Here is a 14,645-nt window from a genome sequence, read left to right as displayed (position 1 = left end):
GTGCATTTTAACTGCAGGGAGCAATTAAAAAAAAAAAAAAGAGTGCTCCCGCGATTCGCGAAGGATGGCAGTTTGAGGAGAAGAAAGAGGGAGGGTGGGAGCAGGATACATTGATGAATGTAATTTTATTTCATGAGCGAGAAGTACACTTAACGCAACCTAATCTGGAGGTATTATCCAGCATGTGTGACCAACACTCATCATACTCTATCTATGCATGTAACATAATCGGATGTAAGCGATTCAAATTATCCGCATTCGTCCACTAATGCTGTCTAACGCTGCATAATGGGCGCATTCTTATTGTCATATTGACTTTAATGCTGCTAAGTTTTACGTCTCGTTTCTTCTTTTAGGCAAGTTTTGGTCGAGTTCCCAAAGTACCCCCCAAATTGCTCTCAAATGTAGCGCACGGAATCTACTCACTGAGGGGAGAAGAGCCCTTGTCAAGGTCTCCTATAGTCACGTCTCAGAACCGTTCGCCCTGGCAAGGGCAGTGAACTGCAAGAGATTTTAACGGTTACGTAAGGAGGAGAAAAAAGCGTGAACAAGCAGTAGCGCAGTCAGCAAGCGAGGCTAATCTAAGCAGACCTGGAAAGGAAGTCTGGATACAAGACCACCGGTCCGCCCGAGCGACTCCTATTGGGATCGCTTCACGCGGGTAATCTTCTTCCGCCACCCCGCTTCCTTTACCCGTTGGACCGCTCGTTATGCCCAACAAAGCAGCCAGGAAAAAGGTGTACAGAGCAGCCGAAAAGGTAGACAAGCGAGGATGGGTGGAGAAGAATGGTTAAGGCGGTTACTCGAACGAAGCGGCCCAGAGCGGTCGGTTGCCCTCCTCTAACAGCGCGGCCAGCAACCAAAACACTAAAAGTCGGAAGAGCTCTTTCTGCGCCGCCCCTACAGCTCTCCCTTCTCGCCCGCTTTCTGGGAAAGGGTTAACGACGACCGCGATGAAAGGGTTCCCCCACCGCTCAGGTCTGCAGCGCGTGGCCCGCGGGCGAAGGGCAGGACAAGAGGGGCGTATTATGTGTCTTCTATGGAGAAGCGGCAGTAGAAAAAGCGTATCAGCAAAAAGGAAAGAGTCGCAAATCAGACATACAAGGCTGCGTAAACACGGAGGCGTTGGGGTGAGGAGCGAGCCCCGGGGGCCAGACAGCTGTTCCACGTCGCATCGCAGTCACCTCGGCGGCAGGAGTGAACGGCCTCGGCGCACTGGCAAAGGCAGTGTGTTGTGACCCCTTGTGTTTCTCCTTTTCTTGCTGTCCGCTTGTTCTCGTCGACATCCTATGTTGCCGTGGCAGATGTGGCGCGTAGATTAGGGAGCGGACATCACCGCGAGGGGGCATCGATGTCGTCGTTTGCGGGATGGCCGGCAGTTCAACGGCCTTGTGAGAGCGGGATGTCGTCCATGCGTCTAGCGAACGGCCAGCGCCACTCAGATGATGCCGCGGCCAAGCAAGAGGCCGAAACACTTTAGACGAGCGGCGCCCCTTCTTCTAGGCGGGGAAGAAAGAAAACAAGAACGGAGAGGACAAGAAACGCGAAACCGCAAACAGCGAAGCCCGAAGAAACGACGCGAGGCAGGTCGTTGCGGTGGAACTGAAAGGACACGGCTGCGTTCAATCTGTGCAGTTTGGACAGGAGGGTCGTCTTACAAGTTTTTCAGACGGCGTTTTGAAAAATGGGATTTCTCTTGAGAAACGATGTTATCCCTCCACTTAGGCTGAGCACGTAGAGTGTTGGTTGTGAGCTAACGCGACTGGCGTGTTCACCCGCCAGACAGGCCGTGCCTCACCTCTCAAAGTCTTTTTTTCTCATTTTCTTTCGTGAAAGCTGTTTGGCTGTCGCGTCGCTCAAGTAACCCATTAAGAGAACGAGGGTGCAGACTTCTGTTACTAGAAAAGAAAAGAAGAAAGAAACGAAACGCTTATCATATTAGCGGTAGGGTTTAAAGATAGAGCTATATCATATTAGACGCTGTTTGCTAACCATAGGTCACACATGTCATCGCATGGCTAGCGCCTGTAGGACGTGTCATAAACAGCAACCAAGATGAGGACGGGTTTTAAATTGCAGGAGTGCAGGCGACACCGTTCGGCAGCAAATAAATTTAATGAACGCAAACGCTCTAAATCTGCCTGTTATTCGATCTCTGAAATTCCTGCGATGCTGGCGTAACAAGGCTGGGACGTTACAGCACTCTTATCGAGCTTTCCCGGAGGATGCATGAAACGTTATCCGGTGCATAGTCCTAAAGCACAATACCTTTCCGCCACTGGAACGGGACTGCTTCCTGGTAGGACAATTTGTACGACAGCTTCCATTTGAACCCCAGGAGCTTTGGGATCTTTGGTTTCGGTCGCTGTATGCACTTCATCGCGCTTCCTAAAAAAAAAAAAAAAAAAAAGAAAAGAAAGAAAAGTGTGCTTTTATGAACTTTGACGAGCGCGACGGATCCCGCGGCTAACAAACTACATGAAAGCTCTCCCTCTCTATCTGTCTCTCTCTTTTTTTTTTTTTTTTGCAGCTCCTGGGTTTGACATTCTTGAAACAAATTTGCAAAAAAAAAAAAAAAAGAAAGAAAAGATAACAAAAAACGGACTGTAAATTGGTCCGATTTGTAAGTTAGCGACCACCACTTTAATTTTGGGCAGGAGTTCATTTGCGCGCCCGCTACAAGGGCGCATTGACGGAAATGCCGTGCATGATAAAGGACATCATCTGAAAGTGCTCCATCCAGTGGTCGCCACCCACAGCATCCAGAACGCAGCCCGGAAGCACTGAAAAGACAGAAGGAAACGTAACGTCTTCATACTTGCATTATCGTCTCGTTCCTCTAAGGATCCCGTAATTCTTCACGCAACGGAGTGTAGGCATTCTGATCTTTTTTTTTTTTCTCCTCCGCCTGCTTTGCGGGCACACTGACATTGCGGGAACTCGCCGCAGACGCCGCTTATCAGTGCACGCGGTGCCAGAAAACAAGAGATAAGCGTCTTTCTGGATATTGACCTAGAAATGGGAGTCCGGAAGCTCTTCGGCCAAGTTGTCCGCGGGCATTTTCGCTGCTGCAGGCGCAGCTAAAGGAAGACACGTGTAGAGGCCAGAGCTCTGCAGGAGCCCCGTTGGAAACGAAACGTGAGTGGGGATGCGATTCCGTGCACGTTTGTGCGTGCGACATTTCTTCGTTCCAAAATGTGTCGATAAGACTAAACACATGCAGCAGCTTTGAAACTCACTTCTTGTCACCCTTCTTGCTTTTTTCTGTCGTTTTTTTTAACATTGTGATAAGAGCATTTGTTTTCAGAAGATACGTGGGAGAGCAGGTGCTTTTGTTCAAATTTCATCATAACCTGAAACCGACTGTGGTTATTTGAACGCTTCCTTGCTTCAGCATCACGTGGACTACACACTGCCGCCTTCCGTTTGTTTGTTGTCTAGAAGATGCGACGCTGCACCAATATTCTCGTGCAGTTGCGGGCTCCACTACATTTCCATGCTGGTGAAATGCCAAAATATTTGTACAGCGAGAATTTCGTGCGCTATTTTAGGAGCCCACGAATGATGGAACTTTTTCAGAGCCCTCCTCTTCAGCATGCATCACAGCTATGATGAGATTTTCATTTCCGAAGGCCCCTAATTATCGATGATTGCAACCGGCGTCATGCGTTTAACCTTTATTGCACGGATAAGCCCTCCGGCCATCCTTGTTTGTCTTTTTGCATGACGTTTTGTTCTTTTCTTAAGTATCTTTAACTGAATGCATCTATTTTTTTTTTTTTTGTTATTACAAGAGAAGAGCACATCGCTATATTGAAGTGCTCACCGCACTAATACCACTAATTCAAATGCGTAATTCTTCATAGATATGGCGAGAAGGTTTTTTTTTTTTTTTCTGAGACACATCTCTACTGAGCTTGAAGATCAGGCCTGAAAAACGAGCAAAGATAGCCTTTGAGTGGAGGTCAAACAGAAATTATCTCTATAATCTACTCGCATACAAATGCAGTAACCAGCGTGATAAAGAGCCATTTCTGGTTTTCTGACATGATATGGCCTTGATTCTTGATGTACATTAAATGCAGAAATATAGAAAGATAAGGACCTAAGGCTAGGATGTCTCGCCCTTTTTTTTTCTTATCAAATATATGTTTAAACTAAAAAGTTAGTGGGCTGTACACTTTCCTTCTTCTCGAATAATATAATGTCAGATGTTCCTGCTTATCCAGTTATATTGTTGAGCAGCAATGGCTTGAAACGCTCAGCAGAGTCAAGCAAAACACCGCCCGGGGAAAATCGCTCCTCCTAATAACACGGCCGCTACTATATCATTATATATCTATCTGTGTATCGTGTACCTATCGAAGCCCTGACATTTTGGCGCATGGTGACTATCTGCAATGTCGCGGCGCTCAGAGTGCCAGCAAAGTAAATGCAGTATGTGATATGCTTAACGTTCCCATATGGTATATGTCAGCTACTCTTAGCGATATGAACCCTTGGCTTCCTCAGTCTTAACATGACGTATTATTGATAGCCACCCATTCTGTAGTGTGTATATATATATATATATATATATATATATATATATATATATATATATATATATATATATTTAATTACCTATTACAACATTTGCAACATTCGTTATTATCGGAAATAGCCTTAACGATCAGGCCACTAGTTTCCTGATGCGGGCAGTGCCTTTCGTAACGTTGGCTTATTTTGGCTGAGACAGGCGCGTATCCAGCGCTTGCGATCTTCGCTCGTTCGCACATATCCAGTATTAATCACATTTTTTTTATTTTTATGGGAAAAATATACGTTTAGGGGAGCATAGGCAGTTTAAGGGGCCATCCTTTATCTTTCGTTCACATCTTTGCCTATGTACCCAGTCAGAAGTAGGTGGTGACTCTATAAGAAAAAAAAAAAGGCTTTTGTAAGTATAAAGCGAAGTTTTCAAGATGTGTTGCTGCGCTGCGAAATTTCACGGCTCATTGCTGCGTTGGGCAATTGATAACATCACCCCTGACGCGGTAGCTGAGTAGTTAGGGTGACTGAGTGCTGAACTCTAGAACGTGGGTTGAAGCTTGGCTGCTGCGGCCACTTTTTGACGGAACCTGGCGAGTACGCGTGCTCTGCGATGCCAGTTAATGTCAACCTCAGGTTGTCGAAAATTCTGGAGCCAGCACTACGACTGCTTTAATAGCCTGAATCACTTTGAAACCGTACACCCCAAACAAACAAACAAACAAACTAACAAACAAGCAAATAAACTAACCAAAACCAGCAAGCAAGCACAATTAGGCTGCACATATCTTTCCATTCATGCATGAAATTGCCTTTTTTTTTTCACTAATATTGCCTTCGTTATTACATTTGACAGCATCTATGACTTTTTTCATCGCTGCACCTCTCACCTCTCTTACACCTGCTTGCTCATCAGCCTTCTTTTTTCTAGTGTTTTTTCATATTGCCTCGCGGCGTTTTCTTCAATTTAAGTTCATTTCTTGCCTGTGGGAAATATTCTAATATATTCTGTGTTCTAATACATAGGTTTGCTACGGTAATATGTGCCCTGCCTTGTTAATAGACACCCTGCAAATACGGACGACTCGACTTACAGGCAATCTTTGCGGAATGAGGGAATCAATCTTTTTCAATGCGTCGACGTTTCACTGATATGAAAACTCGCTGTCCGAACAATGAACATGTGAAACACACAGGACCCATTAGTGTCTGTGTATTTTTTGTTGAGGTAATATGGACAGTGATGAGAATGAAATCTATACTGCCCAAACCAGATTATTCATTTTATGCATGTATGCGGAAGAACGCAGCTAAAAAGTGCAAATGAAGGACTGAGGGCCTTCTTCTCTTGTGGTTCCATATTTTACAGTTAGAATTTACCAGTCAATCCTGTTTATCATTTTCAGTGCAATGAATGAATGAATGAATGAATGAATGAATGAATGAATGAATGAATGAATGAATGAATGAATGAATGAATGAATGAATGAATGAATGATCAAGGAATCTGCCCGCAGCTGCTGTCATGAAGAAAACCGCATTCAGATTGTTTTATCCGGCTGAATGCTGATACGTAACAGCGGCTGGTGGGATGTGAACATTTGTAGTGGAAGTTGCGATTGGTCCATGAGACATATCAAGCTTATCACAGACCATTCGAGGCGTCAAGTTGCACCACATTATTTAGAGCACAACGCTGACAGTTGCAATTGGAATTTATCTCCAGAAGTGTCAATTTACAACTTCACTATTCACCACCGTGCAAGAAACCAGACCACAATCATAGCAAGTTTCTTTTTCTTTGTTCTTTCGTGATTTGCTATTAAGTACAGATGACTCGCTGTATATACATTTTTTATTGGGAACCGTAGTGTCCATATTAACGAGGCACGGCTGTATGTGGCTGTTTTTTACTTTTTTCTGCAAGCATACCCGTAACCCCCATTCATGATCTTGTACACACGCCAAGTGACTCCACCCAATTGTTATTCTGCTAGCGATTTTGGTCTCTTAGTTCACGGATCTGTGGTTACCAACGGCCCTAAGTAAATGCATTCCCTTACCAGTTCCATTTTTCAGCTACCTATTGTTAAATGCAGTTTCTTTTTGAAACTTGACCTTTGCTGTATATTTCTTGATATTTATCATTGGACCCACCGTTGTGTTTTTCCTTTCTACTTCCATGATCATCGTCTGCCATTTAAGCTCTGAGTAAAGTTTTGAAGGCAATGTCATCAGCGAATTGTAGTCTGCTGAGGTATTCTTCATTAGCTTTTATCTGCAACTCTTCCCAAACCGATTCTCAGAATGCCCCACAGAAAACGCAACTGATAGCACTGGGGAGATTGCACTTTATCGCTTTCCCGATAAAATCCCTTGATTTCTGTGCAGCCTATTTCTTAGTACTTTTAAACATGTTTCTTCAACTCCGTGATTACGCAACCGGCATGATCGCTGTGGTTGTGACGGAGTTAAAGGCTCTAATATCTATCAAGAGGCTACCTAAAAATGTATCTATATCATCACTTCTACAATGATAACAATATTATTAATAGTCACCATTTTATCTTGGAAAGCAGCACGATTAGCATACTAGGACACTTGGAAAGCAGCATGATTAGCATACTAGGACAATCTATGCCCTTTAAATGGCTCAGTGAAATTAAAAGGTTCAGTTGCTGCAGCTAATGCATTGCAGTTCGTTTATTGTTAATAAAATAATAAGAAGAAAACAGCGCGGCGCAGAACTTAGACCATGTCTACTAATGATCTTAAAGAGAGTAAAATTAGAATAAGGAGATTCGGCGTGACCGCGAGTTAAGTAATTTCGTCTTGGTTTTAATCTGTTCATCTGGGTTTTCAGTCTGGCGCTAGCAAATGAGCTCCAATGTCCTTAGTGGAAACACGTAGTTCGCGGCTCACTCGTTGTAGCCTCGAACATTTCCTCCGGAGGGAAGGGAATCAGCCGAGTGGTCGGGTGGAACGCTCCAGCTACCTTCACCGCGCGACACTGGAGGCCCGGCGCTCGAAAACATTCTCTCCGGTGTCCGTGATAACGGTCGCGTTTCGTCACGCCAGTCACGCTATACGGCAGCCTCCTGCAGCGCGTCGCCTCCATTCAGCTTCCTGGGATATCGCTTCCTGAGCCCGGCTTCCACGATTGCTACACGTCCGAAGGCCGCTATCTGTTACTTTGCCGTGGCGCAGATGGCCTAAAAAGGTGCGCTCCGCCCGACGCCTCCTATCTGCGAGCGGTGTCTCTCCACAGCCAGAAAAGTCGGCATGCCTGCGCGGGGCGGAATCATGCTGTGGCAAATCAGTAAAATGAAACGTACGTACCTTCATGTACGTTTTGACTTGCGAAGAGCAAAATAAGCGAGACAGGATGAGGAGGTGGAGGAGGCCTTGAACAGTGCGCAATTTCACCATTGTTTTCAAAGTGCACATAAAAAAAATGTGAACTTTTTGGCCCCTACATTAAAGGTAATACAAAACGAGATCAGGAGGCGGTGTCAGTCCAAGCATCCCGCAATGGCAGGCCTCTTTTTTTTTTTTTTTTTTTTTTTTTTTTTTTTTTTTTGAGGGAACGAAAACAACTCCGTCACCTAGAAGAATAACAATGAGGTATGGCTGCAGGAACCACTTGGAGACGAGATCAAAGTTCCTGTGCATAAAGCACGTACTGCACTGAGCCAGTAACTTCAGGCACTGTGGGCTGACAAGTACGAGCTGTCGTACTTTTCTCTCAAAGCTTGTAGAAAAGAAAAAAAAAAGGGAGGGGGAAGGGGGGGGGTGAACTGTCCTACTCAGCATGTCCAAAACCATCGTCCGCAGTATCTCCCCCCACAGGACCGCTGGGGATAACAGGATTGTGTGAATAGACAGGACTTCGCTGCGAACGAATGGAGGTCTCAGGCTGTGCTCGTTGCTCCAGCGGCAATGCTTTTGTGCATGAAATCTCTTACACAACGTGTTACAATGACGGTAGACTTTTTTTATTGTTACTCTTTTTTATTTATTCAGGTAAGGTGAGAGTTTATAAGGGTCGGTGGTACAATCAAAGCCATGAAATGAAATTTGTTATAAAAAAAGAGGGGAGGGGGAGGGGGGGGGCGTATACGTTTATTAAAAAAAATGTTAAAATTTGCCGTAAATGTACTTACAAGCTAAATTCTTTTATTTTGGAACATTATGTGTCTTTCTAAAAAAAATCTGTAAGCTGTAATCATCACTGTGAGAAGGCTATATATATGCTAATCATGTAACTGAAATTATGAGCCGTTCAAAAAAATATCTCGATATTTTCGTCGTTTCCAGTCAGTGAGCTTGGTCATTGAAAACATAGTCGTTAAAACGCGGACTGTAGGCATGATAGCTGCTAATATCGGCATACATCAGAATGCCTTGAAAAACCCACCTGACGGAACGAAAGAAGACACGCACAAATTTGCCGATATGGATGGCTGAACTGACCCGAGTAACACGGACCTCTCCCTCCATGCATTTGTCCTCAAGCTGCATAAAATACAGTTTTCCTCCGTGCCCAGCTTCCCTACATATAAACGATTGGAGTCACCTGTTGGCCGCTAGTAGCAAGCACTGCGTAACCCAAGGGTCACATTTTAAACTTGTATAATTCTTAAAATGTAAAAAAAGAAGAAAGAAAGGCAAGACATATATTTTCGAGTATTCATCGCAAACATTGCGATTATCGAGGCCGGCGCTTCGTCATCACGGCAAAATCTTACCTGCAATTGTTTCTGGTGCTCACTGCACGCACTGCGCCCTTTTATGAGCTTTAAAACACTTTGGGCTTTTATGTGTCACTAGAAAGGTGGTAGAATTATCTTTTTTCATACTTGTTTCCCCTCCATTTCATATCAATATATGCTACGTCTTATGCAGTGTTGTAATGCTTCTTACACTCCATAGCAAATGTAGGAAAACGTTTATATTCTCATTAAATTTTTAGTCCTGTTGTGTGCTACTTCGCTGTTTTCACTGGTGCGGTTCCTGTTTTCAATAATTTTACAACCATACGAACCCGAGGTCTGAATTCATTCCTCGTCTACGAGGCTTCCTCTGGAGGGCATTTATTGCATATTAGTCGAGATCGAGCTTCTTTCCGCCAGTAACGCATTATAGCTGCACCAAGAAGACGTTTTTCATAAATTTAATCGCAGACCACTCAGCGAGCTGCAGAATAAAAAATAATAGCGGTAATGTTAACTAACAGAAAGGGATCAGAAGATCTGAGAGAATAGTAGAATGGGTGAAGGTATGAATATGCTATGTAATAGTATACCCTAGCGGAAATCAAGAAAAGGAATGGGGCATATGGGGAGAGCAGGCACTGCGGACAGGAGATGACGGATGGCCTCGTAGCATAACGTAGTTTTTTCCAAGGAAAGGTAAACGCAACAATACACGGCAGAGAGTGAGACGAGCAGAACAGAAGATAGAAATTGCCGTAAAGTATGGTCGTTCCTGGCGCAGACATGCAGAACCCCCATCTGAGCTTTATGCTTTTGTAGGCATATGTAGGTGGGCTGTTACTGCTGCTATTGGTGCTCTGAATTAACTATTATTATTCAGATAATATAGCGAGGCTGTGCCAGACATTTGAGAGTGTGGATGAGAGCTTTAAATAGGCTAACAATTTAACACTACTTCCGCAATGTCTACTATGTGCGGAACAAGACAACACCGAATGCTCGACTGTTATCCATTGTTCCCCTAAGTAGACGCGTGATACAACCACACAACGCATCGCAGAGGGTGGATGTATTTCATTGTCGGCGGCGGAGTCCACAATGAATAGAAATGTCTAAGCGTACTCACCTGTCTTTCGTTATCTCCAAAGCATGAAGTGTACGCTTCCGGGAATTGGTGTTTTCGATCACAGGGCTTTTTATTTTCTTCACTCTGTGTTTCAGGATGAGCTTGAATGAATGGTGAAGACATTGATTCCTGGTACAGGTAGAATGCATCATGTCACCCAAGTTCTGACTTGAATTCTAAGATTCACTGGAGGTGTAGTCTGGGATATTGGAATTCTGAACGACCCACAAGCGTGGCTTAAATTTGATCAGGTCTTAAAATGACGCGTTTTTAGTGCGCCTAAACTACTCCATGGCGCTAATTAGAAAAGCGGGAGGTACATTTGTCTGAAGCACCGACCTTTGACCTTTGAGGATACCTCGGGTAGGTAATAGTTGGCAGTCAACATGACCGAGGGCTGTTTGGTCGGTGATTTCTCCGGCCGCGAGATCACATGACATGGCCGAATTGACAGGTGCTGTGAACTCGGAGTTCGCCATTGATATGTGAGGGTGATATCGGAATCTCGCCTTCTGGGGCTCCTGTACCCGGAGTTACCCAGGCGGCGCATACCAGCGTCACAGAATTGGTACTACGCTGGCAATGCACTGGTCCTATAATGTACCGAAAATTGCCAACGTAGAACCAATATTGGACCAGCGGATTGTGCTGTCTGAGAGACACACTGCCTCTAGGTATTGCAGGCACCCTCTAATGGCTTGGTTAAAGCTGGGCTTTATCTTGCTCCTGACAACTTGGGCAGCCTGAATCACGGTACTCCTTACGAGCTTGGCTTTGGCAGGTGGTAGTTGGCAAGTTCCATGACCGGTCAGTGATTGGCGGGCAACTACTGTACCGTCACCTGTCACAGTTAAAGCATACCCAAACTTTTCTCACTTGCAAGCATATAAAATAAAGCCTATGACAACCACAGTCTTAAGTACTGGATTACTTTCACGCAGTCAACAAACTCGAGGAGAACTTCGTGCACTATAATGCAAACCACTCTGCTTCCTTCGATGTCCCCAGCTCTTATAGTTTATAAATGCACAAAGCTGTGCTCTTTTCCTAAATACATTCTTTTCCTGCATCTTCTTGTAAAGTAAAAAATTAGAGCACATACTACCATATTAGAATTAAGTGCGAATGGTGCTTATCAATATAAATACTTTTTCGTTAGTGCGTTCGCCTATATCTCTGCTGTGCTTTCTTTCAAGCTTCTGAGCTGAGATATGCGTGCTGAATTATCTATACCGCGGATACTAATACAGATGTGCATATTAATTGGTGTCGCGTTGGAAACTAAACATCTGGCACAGAGAGCATTCAAGTTTGAACACCGACCTGAAATGCGTCCCCAAAACCTGTATCTCGCAGCAGATGCAATGCAACACAGAAAGAAAAACTCAGCCCTATAGTGGCACACACGAGAGCATGGATCATGTGCGAAGCCATCGCACGCATGCTCCTATGATAAGACGCGACTGGCAGTCGGACAGTTGCAGACATCAAGATACTCTTCAGTCTCCTGCACAAGGCTCTCTCTTACTTGAACCAAAGACGAACGATATCACTCCCCTCCCCTCAGCACCCAACAGCAGGAGACATGTAAACTGAAATAAAAGCCAGTTGCTCTCTCTCGCCGCAAGCAGCAGTTCGGAGAACTTGGAGCAACGGCCACCCCGTATCAGTGGTATAGTCTAATATTAGAACCCTACAGATAGTCACCAGCATCAGTGACGCAAGAAAATAAAACGCCGAAATGCAAGCCAGTGAAAACCAAACCCATCTTTCTAGTTGCGACATGGCGCATGGAGTTCGTCACAAGCATACCATTCCAGTGAATCGCAGAGCTGTATGCCATATGGTTGCCTCTCACAGGCCTCTCATAGACTCATAAAAAGAAATAATGCGTGGGAAAGGGAGGAGAGGGAGGGGTCATTTTTACTTAGCTCTGAGAACGGGCTGAAAGAAAGGAAAGCCCCTAACAGTAGTTAGTTTCCCAGTCGGCAGCGACGCTAATATCACGTGAACACTTAGGCACTCAGACAAAAACGTTTCGCGAACAACAATTCCACTCATGCATAATCTACGACGAGACTTGAAATCAAAGTACACATTTTTTCGCATTCCCCTTTCAATGAAGAGTTGCTGTTGTCCTCGGCAACCCGTGCAGTAGCTACGGTAGCGCTCCAGGCCTCACTCCGCTGCACTAACGTGTATGAAAGAAATACATGTCTCGAGCATATGAAAGGTAGACTTTTAAACGCACGAATGCTTCGATAACAATCACTTACTTTCTTTTTTTTTTTGTGGGCAGGTTTTGAACAGAGCTGTATTGTAAATAATATAAGCTGGAGGTTTAATCTAAGCCTCTAAGATATTATTGCCTGCATACTCATTCATCTTCGACGACCTATACGCGTTTCAGGCAGCCTCCAACGGCACATCCTGCTTTGTAACGACGAAGTGAACGATTCGCGGCCTAGGGTTAACGGATGTACACGTGCGGCTTGGTAGCAAGATTAGCCGAGATCAAGAGGGGAGGGAGCGAAAAAGCGCCTATATACACCGAAGGTGAATACGTATAGGAGACCGATACATATCGACCACGTGCTTGAAATGGCTTATAGACGTTAAATGCCTTCTTCTTTCTAATTCGAAGCGCTCGCGGTATATCTTTCGTGAGGCCTGGAATGAACCTGTTATAGTGAGGAAAAACAACCTGAAGAATTCGGTCACAGAGAAAGTGCATGTGCTGCAACTCGTTACTACGAAAGAGATGCTTTTTTTTTTCACATTTCCTTTCCTTTCTTTTTTTTTTTAAGTTGGAGCAAGTTTTACGCGGACGTAATATACGGGGCGATGCCACAGCTTACCTACCCGTGGAAATAAATAACAATTGTGCGTCTGCTTCGCCATGCAAACGCAGTAAGCTTTAACTCGACTTTTCTTCCTAACCTTTTCTTCTTCTTTTCTTCTTTTTTTTTTCTTTTCTTTTTTTTTTTTTTTTTTTCATTAGGCAGCCGACGTGTATTGGCCTAGCTCGCGTGCTGAATGGTGCAAACTAGTTCATCCCAATACACCTTTGGTGGACGGCACACGCACAAGGCAACGAACAGCGAAAGCCTCGCTTGACGAGTCTTTGACCTCGTTTAAACCGTACACTGACCCCGTTGAACGCATGCTAATGAGTATCGGCGGCGGCGAGCGGGCGCTGCAGCGTCGCCGAACGACTTCGCAACGACGACGCGACGACGCCGATAGCGCGGCGGCTGCCAACCAGCCGGACGCCTACGTCGCGATGGCGCTTTCGTCCGCGCTCGCTCTCCTCATGTACTGTGGTGCTTTCCGGGAAGCTTGGGCTTCACCCCCCTCCCTTCTCCCCTTCCCCCCCCCCCCCTCTCCTCACGCTGGGACAGTTGTGAGACTGAGGCCACCGCTATCACTTCTGCTACTTTCGATTCGGTGGAACCAGTTCGCCAGCCAAGGCAGTTGAAAGCAGGAACCCCCGGTCTTAAACTGGTTTCACCGAGATTTTTCTTCATTCCGTCGCAATGCTGGTCGTCCATCTGCTACGTACAAGTGTTAAGATGAAGCGAATTGCGAAGGTTCGGAAGACAGCGACAGTTCATTGCATTACAAGATTTTAAGGACGACTAGGATGCACTGGAAAAAGCGCGATGTGGCTCGCGCTACGAATGATACTCTGGCTGATACGAAAGGCTGATCACGACTCGTGGATCATCACAGCACAATCCAGCTGTCAGCGCCCCGTGGAAATCGTTTGCACGTGAAACAATATAAAAATACGAAGAGCGTCTCGTTAGTAGTTACTATGCATTCCTATAGCTAATCATTCTTTTGTCTTTCCATTCATTTTGAGCAATCAGAAACCACAAACCGATTCGCCCAAACCAAAAGTTTGATCTAAGGGGTATGATATGGGTATGTTTCCTCACTAACTGCATCTCTTTTTGAAAACGATCAAGCAATGCATCGACGTGAAATTCTACTCTCCTATTCGACTCCATCCTTCTCAAAATAAGAAACTGAAGCAGAATAACGATCGTTCATTCCATCTGAGCTCTTTGCAAGGACGGTTCAAGTGTCAGAACTCGGCCTCGAAAATTCTTAAAAAGCTCTCGTCACGCTAACAGTCATGAACAATGCTTTAAATCTGCATGTGTAGTCTTTTATGGTCGTCAATTGGACGCAGTAGTAATCTCGATGAAAAAAAAAAAGTAATCATTGTGATTACGAAATCAACCATTGCTGATACTACAGACCTGCAC

At 44.9% G+C, this 14,645-nt stretch overlaps 1 protein-coding gene across 1 annotated transcript in view; it reads left to right on the top strand.

Moving 5' to 3' along the window:
* The window catches only part of LOC146207742 (cytochrome P450 302a1, mitochondrial-like), a 79,309-nt gene that overhangs the window by 14,888 nt on the left and 49,776 nt on the right, over positions 1–14,645 (top strand). The window lies entirely within an intron of this gene.

Source organism: Amblyomma maculatum, chromosome 1 (genome assembly GCF_055883805.1).
Source record: "Amblyomma maculatum isolate TAMU_Amacu chromosome 1, ASM5588380v1, whole genome shotgun sequence".
NCBI lineage: Eukaryota > Metazoa > Arthropoda > Arachnida > Ixodida > Ixodidae > Amblyomma > Amblyomma maculatum.
This window is presented reverse-complemented; position numbering and strand designations above follow the sequence as displayed.